Consider the following 25,678-nt stretch of genomic DNA (forward strand, 5'->3'; position numbering starts at 1 on the left):
GTGGAGTCTTCTCTCTTGGTTGCTTTGTTGGGTCTGCTTCTGTCTCTGGCCATACTCCCTCCACCCCAGCAGACGATGGCCACCACAGTGCATATGTTTCTTTTACATTTTATTCATAGCTGTATGTGGAAGTGGCTGGTTGCATCAGCTCTGCTCTTTTAATGTATTTAATGTCCTTTGTGTTCTTTGATGTTTCCCTCTTACACACATGTAAGAGGGATGTGTGTTATAGCTATGAGTTGTTTTTTCCGTTGGGCCCAGGCTTGGACCAATTTTATGATCTATGCTTAGTATGAGCATAGATCAATATACAGTACTTGAAATTTAATAATATAAATGGATATATCTATTAATCGTTACACCCCTACTAATTCATGTGTATGAATAACTGTGCTTTTAGGGGCTGTTTTCCATGTAATTTTATTGGACTATGGTGCAGTTCTGATTGAGGCTTCTGAATTCTGCCTTGCAACAAGTAGCCAGTAAGGAAAGCAATGTTGTTAATCTGCTTTGCTGCTCTGCTCAATAGTTTGTTTTAGCGGTAAAAAAATATATATTTTCAGTTTTCTAGGTATCTGGTTGATGCGCAGCCATTTTTTTATACAAGCAAAGCTGGTGTTTGTCAGCTGCTACTCCAAAGAAGATTGTTAATGTATCATGAGTAATTTTAGTTAAGTTTTTTCATTTTTATTGGAATGCAAACACACCCTACCAGTGCAGCACCAACCCACTTTTAATGGCTTAAATGACTTAATTTGGGATGGAATGCATTGTTTGTGTAGCTGTAGGTAAAACAGCTGGCCTAGGTGAATTGGACAACTTAAGGCATGTCTCAAAAATGCTCTGTAACCTTCCCCACTTTCTGTCCACTTAACCTTGCGCTTCGTTTAACCAAGCTTTGGTTAAACACAGTTTTTTTCTGAGACTACTTAGTTAGAAGAAATAGCCTTTGTGTGAGGACTTTTCTTCCTATAGAGTCTTTGACCATGTGATGTCACTGTTTATTTAATGTAGGTTACCCCCTAGCCAATTACAGCCCCCTTCCCCCGTCTCGGAAGCTTCCACATCCATAATCACACTGTAAGCGCACACCCGGCTGTTATCTGCGTTCCCCCCTCCGCTTTAAGAAGTCCAGCGTGACAAAAAGTAGCAAACCGGGACACAGATTTTTTCCACGTCCTCTATCAGTATAAATGTACTTTCTCTACAAAGAGGGACACAGATGTGCATTAGAGGGAGAAGAATGAACAGCAGTGTTCTGATGAAATATAATCAATGTGCCATCTTGGCTGTGTCCCCATAGAGAGGCAGACATCCTCCCCAGACAGACACTCAAGATGTGGACAACATCCTAGTGGCACTGAGGAGGTTGTCATTGCTCTCCGTACTACTAGTAAAAATAATAATAAAATGAGTATGCAAATATAAAATACAGAGTATTACGGAATCAACATGATAATAAAATGAATAAACGTTTCCATTTACATGTTCCGCAATCCTTGTGTGAGAGAAGAATACACATCTTTCTCCTTTCAGTGCATTCTAAACTGTGAACAAATGCCAGTAAGTGGTGGCTAACAATGCAACTAATGAAGATAATGTCTATTCTTACTATAACGCACTCTAAAACACATCAAAAAACCTAACACTATTTTATATACATGCTGTAAGTAGACTATTTTATATACATGCTGTAAGTAGGGCTGGGCGATATGGCCTTTTATTAATATCTCAATATTTTTGGGCCATGTCACGATACACAATATATATTGCGATATTTTGCCTTAGCCTTGAATTAACCTTTGATGCATATAATCACAACAGTATGATGATTTTATGTGTCTAAATTAAAACATTCTTGTTCATACTGCATTAATATATGCTCATTTAATCTTTCATGCAGAGAGGGAAAATCACAACTAAGTAATTTACGAAAACTGTATTTATTAAACAATTATTAAGCAGTGGCACAAGCATTCATGTCATTTCCAAAACAAAGTGCAAGATTGTCAGAGACATTTTAAAACAAGCTATGAGTGCACTTTTGCGCACAATGTCACTGAGATGACATATCAAAACAACACTAAATTAAAGTGCACTTTTTGTACAGAACACCATTACAATGGTTAAAAGCAAATAAAGTACACTTTTGTGCATAAAGTCACACAAGATATTTAAAAAACTGTCAAAAAAAAATGGGCTGCATAATGGGAAATCGAATAGTGTATGTCCTTCAATCTGTGGTAGGTTCCTGCGGACGTTATCTCCTTCTGTTGTTGATTTTTTTTTCATTCGGTGTTGATCTTGAAATTGCTGCTTCCACATTTTGTGGGTGTGGCACCGGACGGAGATGTTGACATGCGGAGTTTCAAGCACTCTTCATTCTCTAGCGGGCGACTTTTCAAATGATGCTACATGTTAGCAGTAATGCTACTTTTTGTAGCAATGCTTTTGCCGCATAATTATTCAACATATTCCCGCTTGAAACCAAACCACCGCCAGGCGATGCATCCCATGCTGTTTTTCTTGGGAATTAATTCTTCCTCCATTTGTTACCAGATTTGCACCTTCTCGCTCTCGTATTACCGCTCGCAACGCACAATTAGCATCACATCTAATGTTAACCATGTAGTTACCTCTCTGCTCGGGACCGGCGTGTGACGTATGTAAGAAGGTGTGCTTGTTTGTCTCTGTAAGAAGGAGAGACGAGAAAGAGTGGGAAACGCATATAGTGTAATGCCCGCAGCTAAAAGTAACTGTGTGAGAACATATACTTGAATATCACGATATAGTCATTTTCTATATCGCACAGAGACAAACCCGCGATATATTGAGTATATCGATATACTATATATCGCCCAGCCCTAGCTGTAAGTATGTAATTTAGTAACAGGTACATTCATGACAACATGTAGTATTCTTAGTATTTTTTCTCTTTTTAAGCATTGCTATAACTTACTTGCTGAGTGAATTTATTTTCCATCAACAACTTGGTCAGCCCTTTTTGTGTTTGCTATCCAATGGCAGAGTTTGTAAGAGTCTTGGAGGGTTTTCATGTATCACTTTTGCTAATTGTTTCAAAAAAGAACATAAAACAGTGACTTACGATGTCCGCTTTCCCTGAGTTCGAGGCTTCATGTGAAATCCTGACTACACTGCGTTGCAATGAACTGCTGACCAAAGACTGGACTTTGCCATGCTTTCTTTTGCATCTACGGACCGAGTGAAGATGATTTTGTTCGTCAGAGGAACATGGACTTTAACTTCGAGCCACTCTCAACGGCGCAACTGAGAATCGGATGCGCGGAATCACAAGACAGCGGAAATTGCCAAAGCTGAAGTTCACCCCTGCGAGGCTTTGCCGTCTCAGGAGCAACTCGGAGCCATGACAAGATCTGGAAGAGATTGCCGACCGCGCAATCGACACATATTCTGTTTGAATTAAGGATTTTCCTTGCGCAAAAGCTTTTGGATTCAATCGCCATTCTCTCTGGCAAATGGGTAAGAACAAAGTTAGGAAACACCAGGTCACAATTCTTCTTTGATTTCTACTTTATGTGAATGGAGCTCATTTTACCAACCATGATTGTTCCATTTTTTAATCGTTACCTTGCTTGTTACTACTCGCTTTTACTATCCCCTGTTCTTTTATTACATTTTTAATGTTAAAATGTATAAACTAAATTGTCTCCTCAAGTTCTTTATGATGATTCCAGAAAACACAGAGTGAGATGTTCTACCTCTTGTGCGAAACACAAATGCATAAAATGACTTAACACATTAAAATGACTAGTAAAACATTTAAAACACAACAACCAACTTCTAAAACATTAAAAATGACTCTAAAACACATCACTATAAAGACTCCTAAAACAAATTAAAAACAGAATGAGGTGTTTGCATCCTTTGCGAGCACATACACTTGGTGGCCTTGTAGGTGAACAGTGAACGTGAATGGAAGACCTGAAGGATAACATAATTTACGGGTGCGCATCATCAGTAGTGTTCCTCTGGGTCACTGGATGTTTCGGTCTTTAACACTATACACCCTCTCCAGAGGCGGCCTGCTACAGTATGATCAGACCTGAGCTTGCGACCCAAGTCCAATTAGCCATGAAAGTCACCTTTTTGGCAGACATATCAGGGGACTATGCATGGCAGGGGCGTACGGTTCCCTCAGTCAGATTTTGGTCTGCCTGACCGCATACCTCCTGATGCACTAGTTGGGGGCCCAATTGGGGTCATTCCTCTTCAGCCAGAGCCACCGGCTGCTCTTTTCGGCTACCTCAGATGCGGCTTTGATTGCTGTACGCAGGCACTGGCCCCTGACTCCCAAGTCCCTCAGCAGTTTTATGGTAGAGGTTCCCACGAAGCCTCTGCACCCAACCTCCACAGGACGGACTTAAGTATTCCAGCTACGATTTTGAGCTTCCACGGCCAGCTCGGAATACCGCAAATGTTTCCTCTCATATGCCTCCTCCATGGATTCCTCCTAGGGTACAGTGAGCTCAACAATGAAAGCATTTTTGTGGGAACGGGACCAGAATACCAGGTCAGGCCTCAAAGTGGTACTGGCGATCTCGGTGGAGAAAATCAGCTGTTTGCCAACATCTGCCAGCATCTTCCAGTCGCGTGCTGGACACAGCTGACTTCTCTCTGACGGGTTAACGTTGCGCCCGGCAACTGTGACCCCTTCACGGACAAAGGTAGTTCTCCATGAGTTCTTTGATGTTGGTGGTGGTAGTGCGTTGATGTTGGATCGTTTTACCTCCAGTGTGGAAGCAAGGCTCTTCAAAACTTGGTTGTGGCGCCAAGTGTATCGCCCATGAGTGAGGCTGGTTTTGCAACCTGAAGGTATGAGTCGGAGGGAGGCCGGCTTAGCACAAAGGGCGCATGATGGATCTTCGCCAAACCACTGCTAGAGATTGGTTGGGGTCGGAAGGACATCGTAGGTAGCTCTGATGGCAAAGCTTAAGCTCCTTGCTTCCATGGCCCATACATCCCTCCAGCTCAACTTCTTTCTTTCAACGCCTTCCCAACGAGTCCACCGACCCTGTTTGCCAAGGGTGACTGCCTTGGCCCATCTCAAGGCCTCCTCCTGACGTCGTACTTCCTCCACTACCGTCTTCCTCCGTGTTGGCACAGTGGCACTTCTCCAGGCAGGGTGACTAGACGTGAGTCCAAGGCCTCCTCTACCTTGCTGAACATTCCCCACAATGTCAGCATGTCTGAGAGCTGCTGTTGCCTCTTCAACTGCTCTTGCTGGTGTCCACTTGCGCCCTGAAACCAATGTTGGTGCATTTTCCCTAACCGCTGGATCTTTGGATTCACTCAAGGTCAACTGCAGTCTTGTTTTGGCACACTTGAACTCCTCTGTAAGACTGGTAAGGGGCAACTTGAGCATACGGTCACCGTAAAGGCCTATGGTGGTGAGACAGCGTGGAACTCCAAGCCACTTTTTTATGTAGACGGTGACTCTTCTCTCCAGCTTCTCCACTGTTGAGACGGGCCCCTCATAGACTGCCAGGGGCAACATCACCCGGGGTAGTAAGCCAAACTGCAGGCACCAGCACATGAGCTTCCCAGGAAATTGGGTTCTGTCAAAGCTTTGTGTGCAGTATTGTCCAAGTAAACTCCTTTTAGGTTGTTAAAGTTCTATAACCTTTGTAACAGGTCCTATCCTATCGATAGATAAAATGGGTAAATTACCCTAGGTTGTTTTCTAATACAAGTTAATTAAGAAGGGGCTCAGCTCTTCACGTTATACTGAATTCAGTTACTCCATTTGTGCTTGGGACTGAATGCAGCAGGGCCGCCTCCGAACGACTGGCTGTAACTAACTGGGTGAGTTTCCCTCACCCCGACTTAAACGTTTTGTCTTTAACACAGCGAGATTAACGCTTTAAACGCACTAGTCAGGTCAAGAGGTGCATGGGCCTCAGACACGAATCAGCACCATCGTGTAATTAGGGTTAAAACAAATGCTCAATTATGAGATGGTTGTATCTTTCAGCACTTGTTCTCTCCTTGAGCTGGTAATTTTAGAATAATGTTCACTCCTCAGAAGTTAAAGTAGAAGCTGCTCAAGCTCTTTCTTCTTTATTTTTTGGCAAGTCGCAGTCATCATTTACTGTTCAAGCTAGCAAATAGCTAGTAGCTTGCTACTTGCTAGTGGTCAGAGAAGCAGTGCAAGCAAGGTGATGTATCACAATGCCAAACAAGTATTTCCTCAATGTTAGCTCTTGCAATAACAATGTTGCTGAAGCTTGGTTAATAGGTAGGTCAAGACATGTAAAATGAGTATTATTAGTGGTTTTTGGATGTTTTTAGTGTGCTTTATAGCTAAAATAAATTAAACCCTTTTACTTACATTGTTAGCCGCCTCGTACTAACAGCTTTGCACTATTTAGAATGTGATCCCCTGTTCCTGAATGCTATCCCTTGCACGTTAAAGGGAAAGATGTGTGTTCCTGTTTGACATGGGGATTATGGATGATAGGTAAAATAAAGAGCAGTTTTCCCTGAAAGTGAACACCTTTATGTTGTCTTGCAACATGAAGTGAACCAAAAAAAAAGGAAAATAATCCGCCACAAAATCACAGTAAAACAAAAAATATTTTTGCCGGAAATCACAAGAAAGTCAATATTAAAAAGACAACATAAAATTTTAAAATACTAATTTATATTTTTTTTACTTTTTCTGCATATTTTTTAATTTAATTTTAGTCTTTCTCAATACAGGCATTATCCAATGTTGTCAAAGTATAACTGACTGGAATGCTATGCAATATGGTACATGTCATCAGTATCTGTTATAATTAAAAAGTAAATTTATTAACACAACTTCTTAATCAGTTACAGCAAGAAGATCACTTTAACAAATAATTTTGTCCAAGCACTTGAGTATTTTTACGAGATACATAAACAATGGCTTCTCTTGGTTCTTCTCCATTGGGATTTCTCATGGTCCCTTTTTTTCCTTAAGTGATACATGAGAAAAGATTAAAATTGGCATAAAAAGCATAGGAACCTTGAGTCAATACAAGAGTCAATCCCTCATGTGTAATCAAACTTTCTTGAAATAGAAATCCCCAATTCCTCATCGGATCTTAAGAAGGGGTTTGTCTTCCCAACATTCATTTCTCCCCCACAGAAACGCTGATGTTTACCGTGTAACTGTGTAAAGGGTGTACTCTACTGACGGGGTCTCTCATGTTTGACTTGAGCTGACTTCTTTTGAGGTGTCTGCTTAGTTCATTCAGTACTACTGGGGGTCTACTTGAAAATGCACAATGCAAGCATATAAACCAGCTTCAACAAGTCCCAACATTTAAAGTGGGCATACTTTTGTGCTTGCATGAGTCAGACTGAGGCTGGGATGAAAGTCAAGAGAGATGTTTGCCACTCCTACTTCGGCAATAACGAAAATGCATTAAACTTTTAACCAGTTAGTTGCAATGAAGCGGTGCACCTTGGCTAAGTTGAAGCCTTTTCAGGAACACATTTTAGACTAGTTAAAAACCTCCTAGCAGGGTTGGACATATATTCAAAGTTGTACAGGTTGCTGCTACACTACCACTCACCTAGACTGGCTCTACGATTTTCCTCCCTCAGAAAGCTTTTTTTTGTTCCCGCTTGTATCAGGAGGTGGGACTGTCCAGTCAGCTGGCCACCTATTGGCTCTTCCAGTCCCCTGACCCCATGGTATGTCTGGAATGTTTTAGCCTTCTGTGCATAGTCACAACCTGCAGGATTTCAGGTTGAGACAAGACAGTAGTCATCATGATGATTTGTTTGGAAACACTCACAAACCCACCAAAATTAACAATTCTGAGCTTTTTTACCCCAGCCCAGGTTGATAACTCCTTTCTTTTGAAGTTAAGACCGTCAGTAATCCTGATGAGACCACAATGAAGTTATGTACCTTGCCTGGAATTAGGGCTGGGCGATATATCGATATATACGATACATCGCGGGTTTGTCTCGGTGCGATATAGAAAATTACTATATCGTAATATTCGAGTATACATTCTCATGCAGTAGCTTTTAGCTGCGGGCATTCAGGCTCTTCTCACTCTTTCCTGTTTCTCTTCACAGACAAACAGGCGCACGTTCTTACATACGTCACGTCATACGTCACATACACGCCCTCGCCCAGCAGAGAGGTAGCGGCGTGGCTAACGTTAGCTGCTAACGTAGCCGTACGAGAAAGAAGGTGCAGATCTTGTAACAAATGAAGGAAGACTTAATTCCCAATAAAAACAGCAGGGGGTCCATCATCTGCCGGTGGTTCGGCTTCAAGTGGGAATATGGCGAACAGACAACCGTAATTTGTCAAGTTGCTATAAAAAGTAGCATCACTGCTAATATGTAGCATCATTTAAAAAGTCACTCGCTAGAGAATGAAGAGAATTGAATAACCGTAGTAACCTACCACATAGTGAAGGACGAATACTATTTGATTTCCTATTATGCAGCTCATTTTTATTTGACACTTAAAATGTCTCTGACAATCTTGCACTTTATGTTTTGGAAATGACTTGAATGTTTGTGCCAATGCTTGATAACTTTAATAAATATAATTTTGGTCAATTGATTTAGTTGTGATATCCCTCTCTGCATGAACGCTTAAAAGTAGCATATATGAATGCTGTATGAAGAAGAATGTTTTAAAGTATACACATATAATCATCATATTGCTGTGATTATATGCATAAGTGTTCATTCAAGGCCAAGGCAAAATATCGTAATATAAAGTGGGGCAAAAAAGTATTTAGTCAGCCACAGATTGTGCAAGTTCTCCCACTTAAAATGATGACAGAGGTCTGTAATTTTCATCATAGGCACACTTCAACTGTGAGAGACTGAATGTGAAAAAAAAAAATCAAGGAATTCACTTTGTAGGAATTTTAATGAATTTATTTGTAAAATATGGTGGACAATAAGTATTTGGTCAACCATTCAAAGCTCTCACTGATGGAAGGAGGTTTTGGCTCAAAATCTCACGATACATGGCCCCATTCATTCTTTCCTTAACACGGATCAATCGTCCTGTCCCCTTAGCAGAAAAACAGCCCCAGAGCATGATGTTTCCACCCCCATGCTTCACAGTAGGTATGGTGTTCTTGGGATGCAACTCAGTATTCTTCTTCCTCCAAATACGACGAGCTGTAACATACAGTATAACTCGAAATAGATTTTAGACCATAACGACTGTGGCCTCCACAAGTTTAGGCTCAATGTAGGCTCAAAAGGCCGTGTCTACCTATTTAATGACACTAGCAGTTTAGCTCACCTAGCTAGGTAAGTGTTGCTAATATTTGTGTCCTTAAGGTTACATTGTTGTACGTGACATATCCTCCTTACAAGTGCGTCCTGTCTAGTGGAGATTTGTTTTTGGTCTATTTCCTTTGTCCAATTTGACCTGTTGTGCACAACACAAATGTTGACTGCAGAGGACACTGCTTTTCAGAGAGGATTTGGCATTTATTACAGTGGACAAGTACACATAGAGACATTTATATAGCGCTTCTTGGAGACACGTTTTGTTAGAGACAGGCATTAAAATAGTTCATCAGCATTCAATCTACAGATGCACAACAGTGTGTTTCTGGTAGAAAAACACTTTAATCCAAGATCAAGGCAACAGGAGATTTTTGCGCACATTTTCAATACACTATTGTGGAACATATTTATCTTTTCGAGGCTTTTAAAACCTTTCACAACCTTTGTGATTTATGGTAGCTCACATGTATATGCTAAACTGTAATATAGGGATTCTCAAACTGCGGTATGCGGGCTGCAACTAGTAGTATGCCAATTAATCACTTAAAAAGGCCTACTGAAACCCACTACTACCGACCACGCAGTCTGATAGTTTATATATCAATGAGGAAATCTTAACATTGCAACACATGCCAATACGGCCGGGTTACTAAATTGCAATTTGAAATTTCGCGCCGAAGTTTCCTTCTGAAACGTCGCGGTATGATGACGCGTGCACGTGACGTCACCCATTGTAGAGGACATTTTGTTCCAGCACCGTTTCCCGCTAAAGGTCGTCCGTTTTAATCGCATAATTCCAAAGTATTCTGGACATCTGTGTTGCTGAATCTTTTGGAGTGTGTTCAATGTATAATGGAGACGTCAAAGAAGAAAGCTGTAGGTGGGAAACGGTGAATTGCGGCCGCCTTTAGCAACACAAACACAGCTGGTATTTCATTGTTTACATTCCCGAAAGTTGACGGTGAAGCTTTACTATGGAACAGAGCGGTCAAGCGAACACGGTTGGATTGGACCACACACTCAAATTACAGTGTATTATGCAGTGATCATTTCGAAAGATTGTGTTTCAAAGAGGGTCCCTTGCGAAGGGCAGAGATGGGCATCGCCACCACCCGCCGACTGATACTGAAGAAAGGTGCGGGGCCGACCTTCAGGTTGCACCGGTACGACTCATTAAAACACTAGTAACACAATAAGCAGATAAGGGATTTTCCAGAATTATCCTTGTAAATTTGTCTAATAACATCTGAATCGCTCCCACTGTATAGTCTTTTTTTTCTTTTTCTTTTTTCCTAGTCCTTCACTCTCACTTTCCTCATCCACGAATCTTTCATCCTCGCTCAAATTAATGGGGAAATCGTCGCTTTCTACGAATCGCTCTCGCTGCTGGTGGCTATGATTATAAACAATGTTCAGATGTGAGGCGCTCCACAACCCCTGACGTCACGCGCATTCCGCCCCCTACTTGCGGTACAGGCAAGGCTTTATCAGCACCAAAAGTTGCGAACTTTATCGTCGATGTTCTCTACTAAATCCTTTCAGCAAAAATATGGCAATATCGCGAAATGATCATGTATGACACGTAGAATGGACCTGCTATCCCTGTTTTAAATTACAAAATCTAATTTCAGTAGGCCTTTAATTGAATATTGAAACACAGTGTTACTGTTCAAACTGTGCGTAATGTTAGAATGGCAAAAAAATATATATGTACCTGGTAATCAAAACCTCTGCCTTGATTTTAATGAATATTTAGGCCTACCGTTTTTTTAATGTTTGTCATTACGGCGGTACTGAGGTTTTTTGAGGTGGTACTTGGTGAAAAATGTTCGAGAACCACTGCTGTAGGATGTGGCAGAGGCTAAATAAAGTAAATGACAAAGATTTACATCAAGGCTACGCTCCAAGCTTTCTTTATCTGCAAAGTGTTGGTGGTCTTTGAGCCTGGAGGAGGCCTTTTGGTGATCTACTGTCATGCCCAGTGAAACACTTTGAGATAAGAATGCAGGCGTGTTCATTGCACCCTCATTCATGTTTTACAGTCTAATTCTGCTGCAAGTGAAAGTTAGTCCATGGTTACTGCGGTATTTATTGTGTGTATCCAATCAGTATGTTGAACTTGCACAATGACTGGAAGCCTCTAATGACATAGTGAAATGGATCCCAGCAGGATGCTATACCTCCTGCTATTCTCCACAGAGGAGATTCTCTCCAGTGGGCCTTTCATTGCTATACTACCTGCAGAGTGGACTGTTTCAAAACTGTAAGAGATCCTTTTTTTTTGCCTCGTGTGTGGAGCAGCATGGAAAAGACGCTGGTGTAGTTGACTGGCCTGCGGGTGGATGAGGGTCACCTGTCTTTAGAAAAACTATATGCTTAAATACCTCAAAGACCATGTTTCATCTTTGACACGGAAATTAACCACAAGGGTTGGCTTACACTCCTGCTTAGTATGTGTTTGAGGACATATATGATATGTATGCATACTTGTTCGGAATGGCACAGAGTAAAAATGTAATATATGGATTATTGATAAATTTAAAAAATAATTAAATGTATAAATTAACTATTGTGTGTATATATACATATATATATGTGCGTGTATATATGTATGTATGTATATATGTAGGCTTCACAGTGGCAGAGGGGTTAGTGCGTCTGCCTCACAAGACAAAGGTCCTGAGTAGTCCTGGGTTCAATCCCGGGCTCGGGATCTTTCTGTATGGAGTTTGCATGTCCTCCCCGTGAATGCGTGGGTTCCCTCCGGAACTCCGGCTTCCTCCCACTTCCAAAGACATGCACCCGGGGATAGATTGATTGGCAACACAAAATTGGCCCTGGTGTGTGAATGTGAGTGTGAATGTTGTCTGTCTTTCTGTGTTGGTCCTGCGATGAGGTGGCGACTTGTCCAGGGTGTACACAGCCTTCCCCCCGATTGTAGCTGAGATAGGCACCAGAACCCCCCGCGACCCCAAAGGGATTAAGCGGTAGGAATTGATGGATGGATGTATATATGTGTGTGTGTGTGTGTGTGTGTGTGTGTATATATATATATATATATATATATATATATATATATATATATATATATATATATATATATATATATATATATATATATATATATATATATATATATATGTATGTATGTATATATATATGTATATATGTATATATGTATGTATATATATATGTATATATGTATATATGTATGTATATATATATATATATATATATATATATGTATATATATATATATATATGTATATATATATGTATATATATATATATATATGTATGTATATATATATATATATATGTATATATATATGTATATATATATATATGTATATATGTATGTATATATATATATATATATATATATATATGTATATATATATATATATATGTATATATATATGTATATATATATATATATATATATGTATATATATATGTATATATATATATATATATGTATATATATATGTATATATATATATGTATGTATGTGTATATGTATATACATGTGTGTGTGTGTGTGTGTATATATATATATATAGATTTTTTATTTGCATCATTTTTGCATTATTTTAAATGTTAGGAACAGCACACGAATGAGGAAGGATTATCACGTTTGAAACTTAAAGTAGCCGTATGAAATAATTTGACCCTAAAATTATTGTTATTAACCTAATATTACAATTTGAATTGTTGACTTTTGATAAGGAGAATCATGTCCGCGGCAACCTTGGATCACTTGCTTTTGTGGACCGGCCAGGACACCTCTCTTATTGTGTTAGCAGTAGACTTGGTGTTAATGTTGCATTTTAATACACTTCAGTAATTACACAAAAGACATTAGCTGCCTTTTATTAGCTTATGTAAAGTTTAAGTTAAGTTTAAGTACCAATGATTGTCACACACACACTAGGTGTGGTGAAATCTGTCCTCTGCATTTGACCCATCCCCTTGATCACCCCTTGGGAAGTGAGGGGAGCAGTGGGCAGCAGCGGTGCCGCGCCCGAGAATCATTTATGGTGAAGGTCAATTTAGAAAAAAACACATTTGTCTCTGTCAATTTTTACAAGGGCTGCAATCATTTATCGATGAAATCGATAGATGAAAAGTTTTAATTCATATTCTGCTGCTTCAAGTAATTATTTAACAAGTTTAACTGACAACATTTTATAGAATCCAGACTGCATGGTGTTCCTGGAACTTCAAATATGCAAACTCGGCCTGGGTGATATATCGATTTATCGATATATTTGATTATTTTGTTGTAGACAATTAAAGAAACAAAATAGATATTTTTTCTCCTCTTGCTTCTGCATATTTCTTGCCCCCAAGACTTTCTGTAGCTTGCACTGTCCCCTTTATTTCCCTAGCGACACACTTAGAAAAACATGGCTAATGCTAATGTTAACAAAAGCGAGGCGTTTGTTCCACAGAAAGGAAAGTGTATTCAATACTTCAGTTTTGCGGAAACAAGCATGAAACAAATGATCACACGCTGCAAAGTTTGTTTGAAAAAGGCAGCAGCACAACAAACGTATTCCAGCATTTGAAACCGAAGCTTCTAGCCGACTACGGGAAATTATACTTTTTTTGGAGGCGAACAAGACAGCAACAACAAACTACGGAGGAATCATTTACACCAGGTGTGTACAATGATTAGTGTTCTGATGTCACGTGGAGCGCTATTTTTGTTTTATTCAAGATTCAAGATTGTTTATTGTCATATGCACAGTTAAACAGACAGTTTGCCGTACAATGAAAATCTTACTTTGCTAGTCCACCCTTCAATAACTCACACTGTACTTAGCTAAAATAAAAAATGTTATATAAAAGGCACAGTGAGCAACATAACATTATTGCACATTCTGATTCACTGTCAACAGTATAAATATGGAGGTGACAGCAGCAGTTTAAATTGTCTTTAGTGATCCGCAAGGCCGTTGAAATAGAGCGTGCAAGAGAGCTGTGGTGTGTGGGGGACCATGATGACGTGGCGGCAAACAACAGAGATTAAAAAAATAAAAACGATATTAATGCATAATTCTTAAAAGTGCAATTTCAATGTTGATAATATGCATTTGTCGTGGGGGAAATTTGTGAAAATGATGGCATTTTACTATTTCACCCAAAAAACATATTGAGGTTATGCAGTGTATTTTGTCCGATGTTTCAGTTAATCGAATAAACTAGTTGAAAGATTACTCAATCAGTAAAATATACAATATCTGCAGCTCTAATTTCTACTAATCACAGTGGGATAGAGGCAGGTTAAATTTTTGTAACTGTAGCGACAAACATAGTTTTACTTACTGTAGCTTTACTTGGGCCGTTATTTTTCCAGTTGTAATGAACTTGAACTGCAGAACTTCACTGTTAATGATATTATAATTCTCCGGTGGACTATACTCTTGTGCTTGTTGTGTTTTTGGTCCGGATGACAATAGCAGACAGTCGGAGGCCCCTTTTCCAAGCATAAACCAGCCTTGTTCACTGCTCGCTGTACATATCCTACAAAGTCAGACCTACACTATTTCAATGTCCATTTTTCAGATTATATAATTTTTGATGACTGAAGCGCTGATAGCAACCAAACCTAACAATCCCGCTCCAACCCCTTACACATCCCACCCCCCGGATTGTAAATAATGTAAATAATTAAATGTATATACTCTGATGATTAACAGGTGTGATGACTGTATTATGCTGATTGTATATATTTATACCATGAATTGATTAAAGGCCTACTGAAATTAAATTTTCTTACTTAAACGGGAATAGCAGGTCGGTTCTATATGTCATACTTGATCATTTCGCGATATTGCCATATTTTTGCTGAAAGGATGTAGTAGAGAAAATCGACGATAAAGTTCGCCCATTTTGGTACTTCCTGAAAAGCCTCGCCTTTACCGGAAGTCACATGTTGATGGCTCCTCATATATTCACATTGATTTTAATGGGAGTCTCCAACAAAAACAGTTATTCGGACCGTGAAAACAACAATTTTCCCATTAATTTGAGCGAGGATGAAAGATTCGTGTTTGAGGATATTGATAGCGACGCACTAGAAAAAAAAACAAAAAAAACGCGATAGCATTGGGACGTATTCCGATGTTTTTAAAGACATTTACTAGGATTATTCTGGGAAATCCCTTATCTTTCTATTGTGTTGCTACTGTTTTAGTGAGTTAAATTATACCTGATAGTCGGAAGGGTGTGTCCACGACCGGGTGTTGACACGCAGTGTCTCAGGCGAGTCGACAGCAGCTAAGGACGGTACAAGCTCAGCTTTTCTCCGGTAAGAAGCGACTTTTTAACCACAATTTTCTCACTGAAACCTGCTGGTTGACATTTGGTCTGGATCCATGTCTGCTTGACTGCGCTCCGATTCATAGTAAATTTTCACCTCCAGGAATTTTAAACAAGGAAACACCGTGTGTTTGTGTGGCCAAAGGCTAAAGCTTCCCAACTACATCTTTCTACTGTGACTTCTCCAATATTAATTGAACAAATTGCAAAAGATTCAGCAACACAGATGTCCAAAATACTGTGTAATTATGCCGTTAAAGCAGATGACTTTTACCTGTGTGTGCGTAGCGCTCACACTTCCTAAAACCCTGTGACGTCACGCGTACACGTCATCATTACACGACGTTTCTAAGACGAAACTCCCGGGAAATTTAAAATTGTAATTTAGTAAACTAAAAAGGCCATATTGGCATGTGTTGCAAAGTTAATATTTCATCATTGATATATAAACTATCAGACTGCGTGGTGGGTAGTAGTGGGTTTCAGTAGACCTTTAAGGTGGACCCCGACTTTAAACAAGTCGAAAAACTTATTCGGGTGTTACAATTTAGTGGTCAATTGTACGGAATATGTACTCTACTGTGCAATCTACTAATAAAAGTCTCAATCAGTCAATCAATTGTTAGTCAAGTTTTTTTGTAGCTGCTAATGAAAAGCAAGTTAGTTTAGTATCAATGCAAGTCCTGCCATGTTTAATTTGTCACACTGGCCCTAAAGGAGTTTGTTCTCTTGTTACTGTTTCACTAGTGGCATATGGTGGTCTCCAAACAGGATGTTTGGCCTGCTGAGATGGCGATTTGACTAGTGTATGACGACACAGGTGTGCACTGTTAAGTCCTGCACGTCAACACTATTTCATCTGTTTGAATATGATTTGATTCATTTTGGAATCCAATTTCATTTAAATGTATCCCTACGGTGGGGGTTTAATACGGTTTTGGGGTTGTTGTTGTTCGATTAGCTTACCACTCAATAAACACTCTCCTATCAGGTGTCTTCATGTAAACAATTATGTTCTGTCATTGTTGAGCTTTTTTGTTGTTGTTTGCTGATTGCGTTGGCAGGTTTACAAGGGGGGTTTACTTTTGATTTATGAGATCTGCTTTGAGTTCAACTTGCTCCAGTTAATTTTGTCGGCTGATGGCCGGAAAGATTACATTTGTGTGCCTGCATGCCGCAGTGTGCGATAATCCCTTGTTATAGTTTGCCAGAACCTCAACTGTGATAAATCACCTGTATGAAGATTGTGTCAAGTTGTCCTCTATCCAAGTTATTTTACGCAATACGGTTGTCTGCAAGTTTTTTTAATGTGTAGTGCTGTATCACTGTTTGTCCAGGGACAGCTCATGTGTGAGTCATATTTTGTGTAAGTGCACACTAACGGTCAATGTGTTAACAGCTAGGTGTGCTTGCTCTGAATAGTCCAATAGCAATGTGTGTATTCACCCCCTCCTGCTGCTTTATTTCACTGTTTCCTGAACACACAAAGCCAATTCATCACTTTGCTATTGAAGCACAGGAGTCACTCACCACATCACTGTTGTCTAGGTACCGCGAGGTGTACAACTTCCAAAACTTCTTTGTGTAAAACCTTCCATTATTTTTGCCACGTAAAATTAAATATACGTATGAAATCTTTATATATTGCGTTCAGAAAAAAACAGTTATCCATCCATCAATTTTCTACCGTTTATTCCCTTTGGGGTAGCGGGGGGCGCTGGTGCCTATCTCAGCTACAATCGGGCGGAAGGCGGCGTACACCCTGGACAAGTCGCCACGTCATCGCAGGGCCTCCACAGATGGACGGACGACATTCACACTCACATTCACACACTAGGGTCAATTTAGTGTTGCCAATCAACCTATCCCCAGGTGCATGTTTTTGGAGGTGGGAGGAAGCCGGAGAACCCAGAGGGAACCCACGCAGTCGGGGACAACATGCAAACTCCACACAGAAAGATCCCGAACCCAGGACTACTCAGGAAGCCCATATATATATATATATATATATATATATATATATATATATATATATATATATATGTGTGTGTACATATACTATATATATATACATACATATACATATATATATACACATATATACATATATATATATATATATATATATATATATATATATACATATACATGTATATACACACAAATATATATATATATATATGTACATATATATACATATACATATATATATATTTATCTGGGGGAAAAAATGAGCATAGTTTCCCCTTACGGCGGCCTACAAACTTGTGGTAAAGGTGTGTATAAACTAGGGCTGGGCGATATGGCCTTTTTTTAAATATCTCGATATTTTTAGGCCATATCGCAATACACGATATATATCTTAATATTTTGCCTCAGCCTTGAATTAACATTTGATACATATAATCACAGCAGTATAATGATTCTATGTGTCTACATTAAAACATTCTTGTTCATACTGCATTAATGCATGCACATTTTAAACGTTCATGCAGTGAAGGAAATCATAACTAAGTCAATTGACCAAACTGAATTGTTGAAACAGTTATCAAGCAGTGACACAAACATTCATGTCATTTCCAAAACAGAAAGTGCAAGATTGTCAGAGACATTTTAAAACAAGCTATTAGTGCACTTTTGTGCATGATGTCACTAAGATGACCTATCAAAACAAGACTAAATTAAAGTGCACTTTTTGTACAGAACGCCATTACAATAGTTAAAAGCAAATAAAGTGCACTTTTGTGTCACAAAAGATATCTCAAAAACTGTCACATAAAAATTAACTGCATACTAGGAAATCAAATAGTGTATGTCCTTCGTTCTGTGGTAGGTTCTTGCGGACGTTATCTCCCTCTGTTGTTGATTTTTTTTTCAAACGGTGTTGATCTGGAAATATTTGCCTCGGCATTTTGATGATGTGGGCGTGTGGCACCGAATGGAGATGTTGACATGCGGAGTATGCACTCTTCATCCTCTAACAGGTGACATTTCAAATGATGTTACATATTAGCAGTAATGCTACTTTTTATAGCAACGCTTTTGCCCCACACTTGACAAAATACGGTTGTCTGTTCAATATATTCCCACTTGAAGCAAAACCACGGCCAGACGATGGACCCCCTACTGTTTTTCTTGGGAATAATTATTTTTTCATTTGATACCAGATTCACACCTTCTTGATCTTGTATTACCACTCGCACGGCTACGCTAGCATCACAGCTAACGTTACCTATGCTGCTACCTCTCTGCCCCGCGAGAGCGTATACGTATGTGATGTATGACGTGACGTATGTAAGAAGGTACGCTTGCTGTCTGTGAGAAGGAGAGACAACAAAGAGTGGGAAAAGCCTGGAGTGTAATGCCAGCAGCTAAAAGCAACTGCGTGAGAACGTATACTCGGATATCATGATATCGTCATTTTCTATATCGCACAGAGACAAACTCGTGATATATCGAGTATATCGATATATCGCCCATTCCTAGTATAAACAAACATATAAAACACCATACAATTTTAATTCCATTATTGTTTACATCAGCGATGTTCAACGTTTACAAAAAAGTAAACAAATCCTTCTGTGTTACACACGAATCAAAATAAACATTGACGATACAGCACATACACGACATTGACTGGTCTAGCACTGCTGAGTTTCGAGGGGAAACTATCGACTAATTTAGCACTCCATTTAAACTAAGTAATTAACTTACCAAAATAAGTTATGTAGCTTGCTACATTTTTTCCCAACAGCCTGTAATTGTTTGAGTTTTCTTTTTTTAATTCGTTCCTTACTCGGCATTTTGAGACCACGGAAGCCTGACGTCCTTCCAGACTCTGATACAACTAGCATATCTCTCGGAAAATCTCGGAACAACTCGGCTGTTCTCTTTGTCAGCTAACCTTTGACACACCCTTCCAAAATGGCTGGGCCCATATTGTTTGTAAATCGATTGACGTTAATTATGCGATGTCTTAAACAGTTGAAAATGTAAGAAAAAAAGTCATGGTGTTTTATCAATCTATTAGACAAAAAAATTATGTTACTATTGTCCATTAACAAGTAAAAAGTCAAGGGCGGCCATGGCATGTTCTTGCCGTTTATGCTGGTCAATTTTCTAGTGCATTACTGCAAGTGTCAAGGGCGGTCGCTGTTGCCGTGGTTAAATTCGAACCCTCTTTACGTTCTGTAACCCGTATAATAACCAAGCTATAGCAACATTGTTATTACAAGAGCCAACACTGAGAAACTATTTTTCTATTGTAGTAACACATTGGTGTGTAACGGTTTTAGCCGTAAAAGCTAACTACGGAAAGAGATAAGCTAGCTTCTACGGCAACACAGTTTGAGTTTTTAAGCACAACACTGCGATACAACACCAATCTGTACTGACTGAAAAACATAATTATATTACAGTATCTGTAAAGCATTAGCCCACACATTTCATATATTGTTTGTACAGAGCTGAGCTGACCAGACAGCGTATGTACCGAAGTTGTACTAACATGCATGAAGTGCTGCGTTAATCATGATCGATAATAAAGTGACTCAGTCCATGGACACTTGTTCGTCTGGTGCAGCTGGCCAGGGATGTTTCCTGTTGAGTTTGGGAAAGCAATCCATTATTGTTAAAATAGCTTGGCTCCATTTAGAGCGTCAAAATTGCTTTCATCCCCCTCTCCCGGCTTTCGTCAGCGCCGTCTCACACTTTTCTTTGTGCTCACTTCTATAAGCACTAGTTCATCCTCAATATATTTACTTTAAAAAATATAAGTTTGTAAATCAAGATTTGTCCAAAAATAGTTGTTTTCGTTGTCTGTTACCAAGTCTGCCATGATTAGAAGACGGAAGTAGGAACACCCATGTTCCCAGAAGTCAGACGTATGCTGCTATGAAAACAGAAATCAATGCGCAAAATAAATCAGTCCCAAAATTATTAAAATATGGTAAATATTGAACATATTACATATTGTTATGAATGTGTCTGTTACTACATTATACAAACCCTGTTTCCATATGAGTTGGGAAATTGTCCATCCATCCATTTTCTACCGCTTATTCCCTTTTGGGGTCGCGGGGGGCGCTGGCGCCTATCTCAGCTACAATCGGGCGGTAGGCGGAGTACATCCTGGACAAGTCGCCACCTCATCGCAGGGCCAACACAGATAGACAGACAACATTCACACTCACATTCACACACTAGGGCCAATTTAGTGTTGCCAATCAACCTATCCCCAGGTGCATGTCTTTGGAAGTGGGAGGAAGCCGGAGTACCCGGAGGGAACCCACGCATTCACGGGGAGAACATGTAAACTCCACACAGAAAGATCCCAAGCCTGGATTTGAACCCAGGACTGCAGGACCTTCGTATTGTGAGGCAGAGAGATGTAAATATAAACGGAATACAATGATTTGCAAATCATTTTCAACCCATATTCAATTGAATACACTACAAAGACAAAATATTTGATGTTCAAACTCATAAACTTTATTTTTTTTTTACAAATAATAATTAAGTTACAATTTCATGGCTGCAACACGTGCCAAAGTAGTTGGGAAAGGGCATGTTCACCACTGTGTTACACCACCTTTTCTTTTAACAACACTCAATAAACCTTTGGGGAGACACATTTTTGAAGCTTTTCAGGTGGAATTCTTTCCAATTCTTGTTTTATGTACAGCGTAAGTTGTTCAACAGTCCGGAGTCTCCGTTGTGGTATTTTAGGCTTCATCATGCGCCACACATTTTCGATGGGAGACAGGTCTGGACTGCAGGCGGGCCAGGAAAGTACCCGCACTCTTTTTTTTTACAAAGCCACGCCGTTGTAACACTTGTCTTGCTGAAATAAGCAGGGGCGTCCATGATAACGTTGCTTGGATGGCAACATATGTTGTTCCAAAACCTGTATGGGCCTTTCAGCATTAATGGTACCTTCACAGATGTGTAAGTTACACATGCCTTGGGCACTAATGCACCCCCATACCATCACAGATGCTGGCTTTTCAACTTTGCAACGAGAACAGTCCTTATGGTTCTTTTCCTCTTTGGTCTGGGGGACACAACGTTCACCGTTTCCAAAAAACAATTTGAAATGTGGACTCGTCAGACCACAGAACACTTTCCCACTTTGCAGCAGTCCATCTTAGCTGAGATCGGGCCCAGCGAAGCCGGCGATATTTCTGGGTGTCGTTGATAAATGGCTTTGGCTTTGCATAGTACAGTATTAACTTGCACTTACAGATGTAGTGACAAACTGTAGTTACTGACAGTGGTTTCCTGAAGTGTTCCTGAACCCATGTGGTGATATCCTTTACACACTGATGTCGCTTGTTGATGCAGTACCGCCTGAGGGAACGGAGATCTGTTATATCATCGCTTATGTGCAGTGATTTTTCCAAGGTCTCTGAACCTTTTGATGGTATTACGGACCGTTGACGGTGATATCCCTAAATTCGTTGCAATAGCCCGTTGAGAAATGTTGTTCTTAAGCTGTTTGACAATTTGATCACGCATTTGTTCACAAAGTGGTGACCGTTTCCCAATCCTTGTTTCTGAATGACTGAGCATTTCACGGAAGCTGCTTTTATAGCACCCAACTGTTTCCAATTAGACAGCACACCTGTGGGATGTTCCACATTAAGTGTTTGATGAGCATTCCTCAACTTTATCAGTATTTATTGCCACCTTTCCAAACTTCTTTGTCACGTGTTGCTGTCATCAAATTCCAAAGTTAATGATAATTTGCACACAAAAAAAGTGTTTATCAGTTTGAACATCAAATATGTTGTCTTTGTAGCAAATTCAACTGAATATGGGTTGAAAATGATTTGCAAATCATTGTATTCCGTTTATATTTACATCTAACACAATTTCCCAACTCATATGGAAACAGGGTTTGTGTATATACTTGCATTGTGTATATAAATTGTTGCTTGAGGGTTTAAAGTTGTTTTAGAGGACTGATGGTTACAAAGGTGACTCCCATTAGCCCCATCTTTAAAAAAAAAATTTTAATCATCTCTAAAAATAATTATTTTAAAAAGACTTGTCTCTCATAATGTTGTTAACAATAGAAATAAATCCTAAATAAAAGTGCTGTTCCCCTTTTAAACAATTTCTACATAAAATATACTTAATTCATGTATTTTATTTATTGTATTTGTGTGTGTGTGTGTGTTTTTATTATTATTAACATTTTCCCTGTGTATAGCTTTGTGTTTTAAGCATTCTAGGCTGATTAGCTGCCACCCATTTGCAACTGATTGCTGGTGTTTTTGCACTGTTTGTCTTCTTAATGCTGTGGATGTTGAGCGCCTATTCTATTCTCTTGTATTCTATTATTTGTGACAAAAATCTCAGAAATGTTTAGTTCATTAGCACGGCACCCTTGCAGAAAATAGTGAAATGGGAGGTTTTGCTGAATGCTTTAAAAACAAAATTGTAGCAGTATCCTGTGGACAAACGAAAAAAATTTCAAATCATTCATCCATCCATTTATTTTCAACCGATTGTCCCTTTTGTCTTCTGCACTCGGGCAGAAGACAAGTTACACCCTGGACAAGTCGAGTATATAGTAAAGTGCTGTGTTGCATTAATTTGTGTTACAATAAATAACGGATTAAAAAATGTAAATACTAGTAGTTTTGAATGGGACATTTTGTGTTTAAACCTGATGACAATTCTTTTTTTTTTATTATCATCCTGTGGCAAATTTTGTGTATATCCATTAAAAAACTGAATAGCAAATAATTATCTGGGTTTGTGTGGCTATTTCCATTTTTAGGCAATTTTTTAAAAAATTGATTAAAACGAAATGATAAATAAACAAACTCCAGGATCTTTTCAGGGTTAAATACTGCAAAAAACAAGATAACTAGAACATAATTTCTTTCTCCAGTAACCAACTGTCTGTCTGAGTTTCCCCTAATCTTACCCTGACAACAGCTGCAAGCTTCTACACGTTTACAATCTGGCTGCCAAAAAACAAGCCTTACACATCACATTTTTGGTTCGAGAGGAGATGGTTGAGTTTATTGACGACAATAAAAAACCTTGGATTGTGCGTATATTCTTAAGTACCCTTCATTCTTAGCCACAATGTCAAGGAAAACGATTGATGGTCATTTGTAGTGTTGTGTATTCCATCAAGAGTTAAAAACAAAGCCTGGGGTTTTGTAAAAAAAAATATTTAGCCTAAGGGCCATATTGGCACACCTTGCACTGGGCAGGTTACGTATTAACAAAAGATACAGGGAAATTGTGAAAAACACTTTTAAAATTCACAGCCAGTCAGCTTACAGTTAGACACTTGCCTTTTGTTTGCTTGACAAGCTACACTATTACAATAATATTTATACATTGACATGTAAGGCAGGAGGCAGCAGTGTGAAAATTGTTGGTGAGAGACACATACACTACATTGCCTACAATATTGAGGTGCACCTTTTGCAGCTATTACAGCTTCAACTCTTCTGGGAAGGCTGTCCACAAGGTTGCGGAGTGGGTTGATAGGAATTTTCCACCATTCTTCCATAAGCGCATTGGTGAGGTCACACACTGATGTTGGTCATTAAGGCCTGGCTCTCAGTCTCTGTTCTAATTCATCCCAAAGGTGTGAAAATTATGATACTCCCGTTTACTAAAGTAATGTCGGGTCATTACTTTGTAAAATTCGAGGTTCAGACTCATGTTCAGCAAGCTAATAATAATAACTGCTATAGCAGCCGCACCATTAATGCTGTCACAACGACCACTCTTGCTGGCCTACTGCCCTCGGTAATGGCACCATTCGCAAAGTATGTGGGCTCTACTGATGACCTCACTAACAATTTTAATGATGCCCTGCGTGGAACCATTGATAGTATAGCACCGCTGAAGTTAAAAAAGGCTCCAAAATGGCGTACCCCATGGTTTACAGAAGAAACTAGAGCTCAGAAATGATCGAGTAGAAAGCTGGAACGCAAATGGCGCACGACTAAACTTGAGGTGCACCATCAAACATGGAGTGATGGTTTAATAACTTACAGTATAAACGCATGCTTACCTTAGCTAAAGCTAAATATTACTCAAATCTGATCGACCTTAATAAAAACGATCCTAAATTTTTGTTTAGTACGGTAGCATTGCAAACCCAACAAGGGACTCCTTCTAGTAGTCCCACCCACTCGGCAGATGACTTTATGAAATGTTTTAATCAGAAAATTTAACTCATTAGAAAGGAGATTAAAGACAATGCGTCCCAGCTACAACTGGGTTCTATTAACACAGATACAACTGTATATACGGCGGATACAGCCCTCCAAAATAGTTTAGCTCGTTTTGATGAAATAACATTAGAAGAATTGTTACAATGTGTAAATGGACTAAAACACACAACATGTTTACTTGACCCACTTCCTGGGAAACTTATCAAGGAGCTCTTTGTATTATTATGTGCATCAGTGCTAAATATTATAAACTTTCACTTTCCTCGGGCACTGTTCCCCTAGCATTCAAAATTAGCGATAATTCATCCTCTCCTTAAAATACCTAACCTCAATCCTGACCTCATGGTAAACTACCAACCGGTGCCGCACCTTCCCTCTATTTCAAAAATCCTCCAAAAAGTTGTTGCAGAGCAACTAAATGAACACTTAGCGTCTAACAATCTATGTGAAACCTTTCAATCCGGTTTCAGGGCAAATCACTCTACGGAGGCAGCTCTCGCAAAAATGACTAATGATCTATTTTAACGATGGATTCTGATGCGTCATCTTTGTTGCTGCTCCTCAATCTTAGCACTGCTTTCGATACCGTCAATCATAATATTTTGTTAGAGCGTATGAAAACACGAATTGGTATGTCAGACTTAGCCCTGTCTTGGTTTAATTCCTATCTTACTGACAGGATGCAGTGCGTCTCCCATAACAATGTGACCTCGGACTATGTTAAGGTAACGTGTGGAGTTCCCCAGGGTTCGGTCCTTGGCCCTGCACTCTTCAGCATCTACATGCTGCCGCTAGGTGACATCATACGCAAATATGGTGTTAGCTTTCACTGTTATGCTGATGACACCCAACTCTAC

General features: G+C 39.4%; 1 protein-coding gene across 2 annotated transcripts in view; it reads left to right on the forward strand.

Annotated features, from left to right (window-relative positions):
- itga3b (integrin, alpha 3b) overlaps positions 1–25,678 on the forward strand; it is a 90,243-nt gene that overhangs the window by 4,540 nt on the left and 60,025 nt on the right. The gene's annotated exons all lie outside the window — the stretch shown is intronic.

The sequence above is a fragment of the Nerophis ophidion genome, linkage group LG08, assembly GCF_033978795.1.
Source record: "Nerophis ophidion isolate RoL-2023_Sa linkage group LG08, RoL_Noph_v1.0, whole genome shotgun sequence".
NCBI classification, from domain to species: domain Eukaryota; kingdom Metazoa; phylum Chordata; class Actinopteri; order Syngnathiformes; family Syngnathidae; genus Nerophis; species Nerophis ophidion.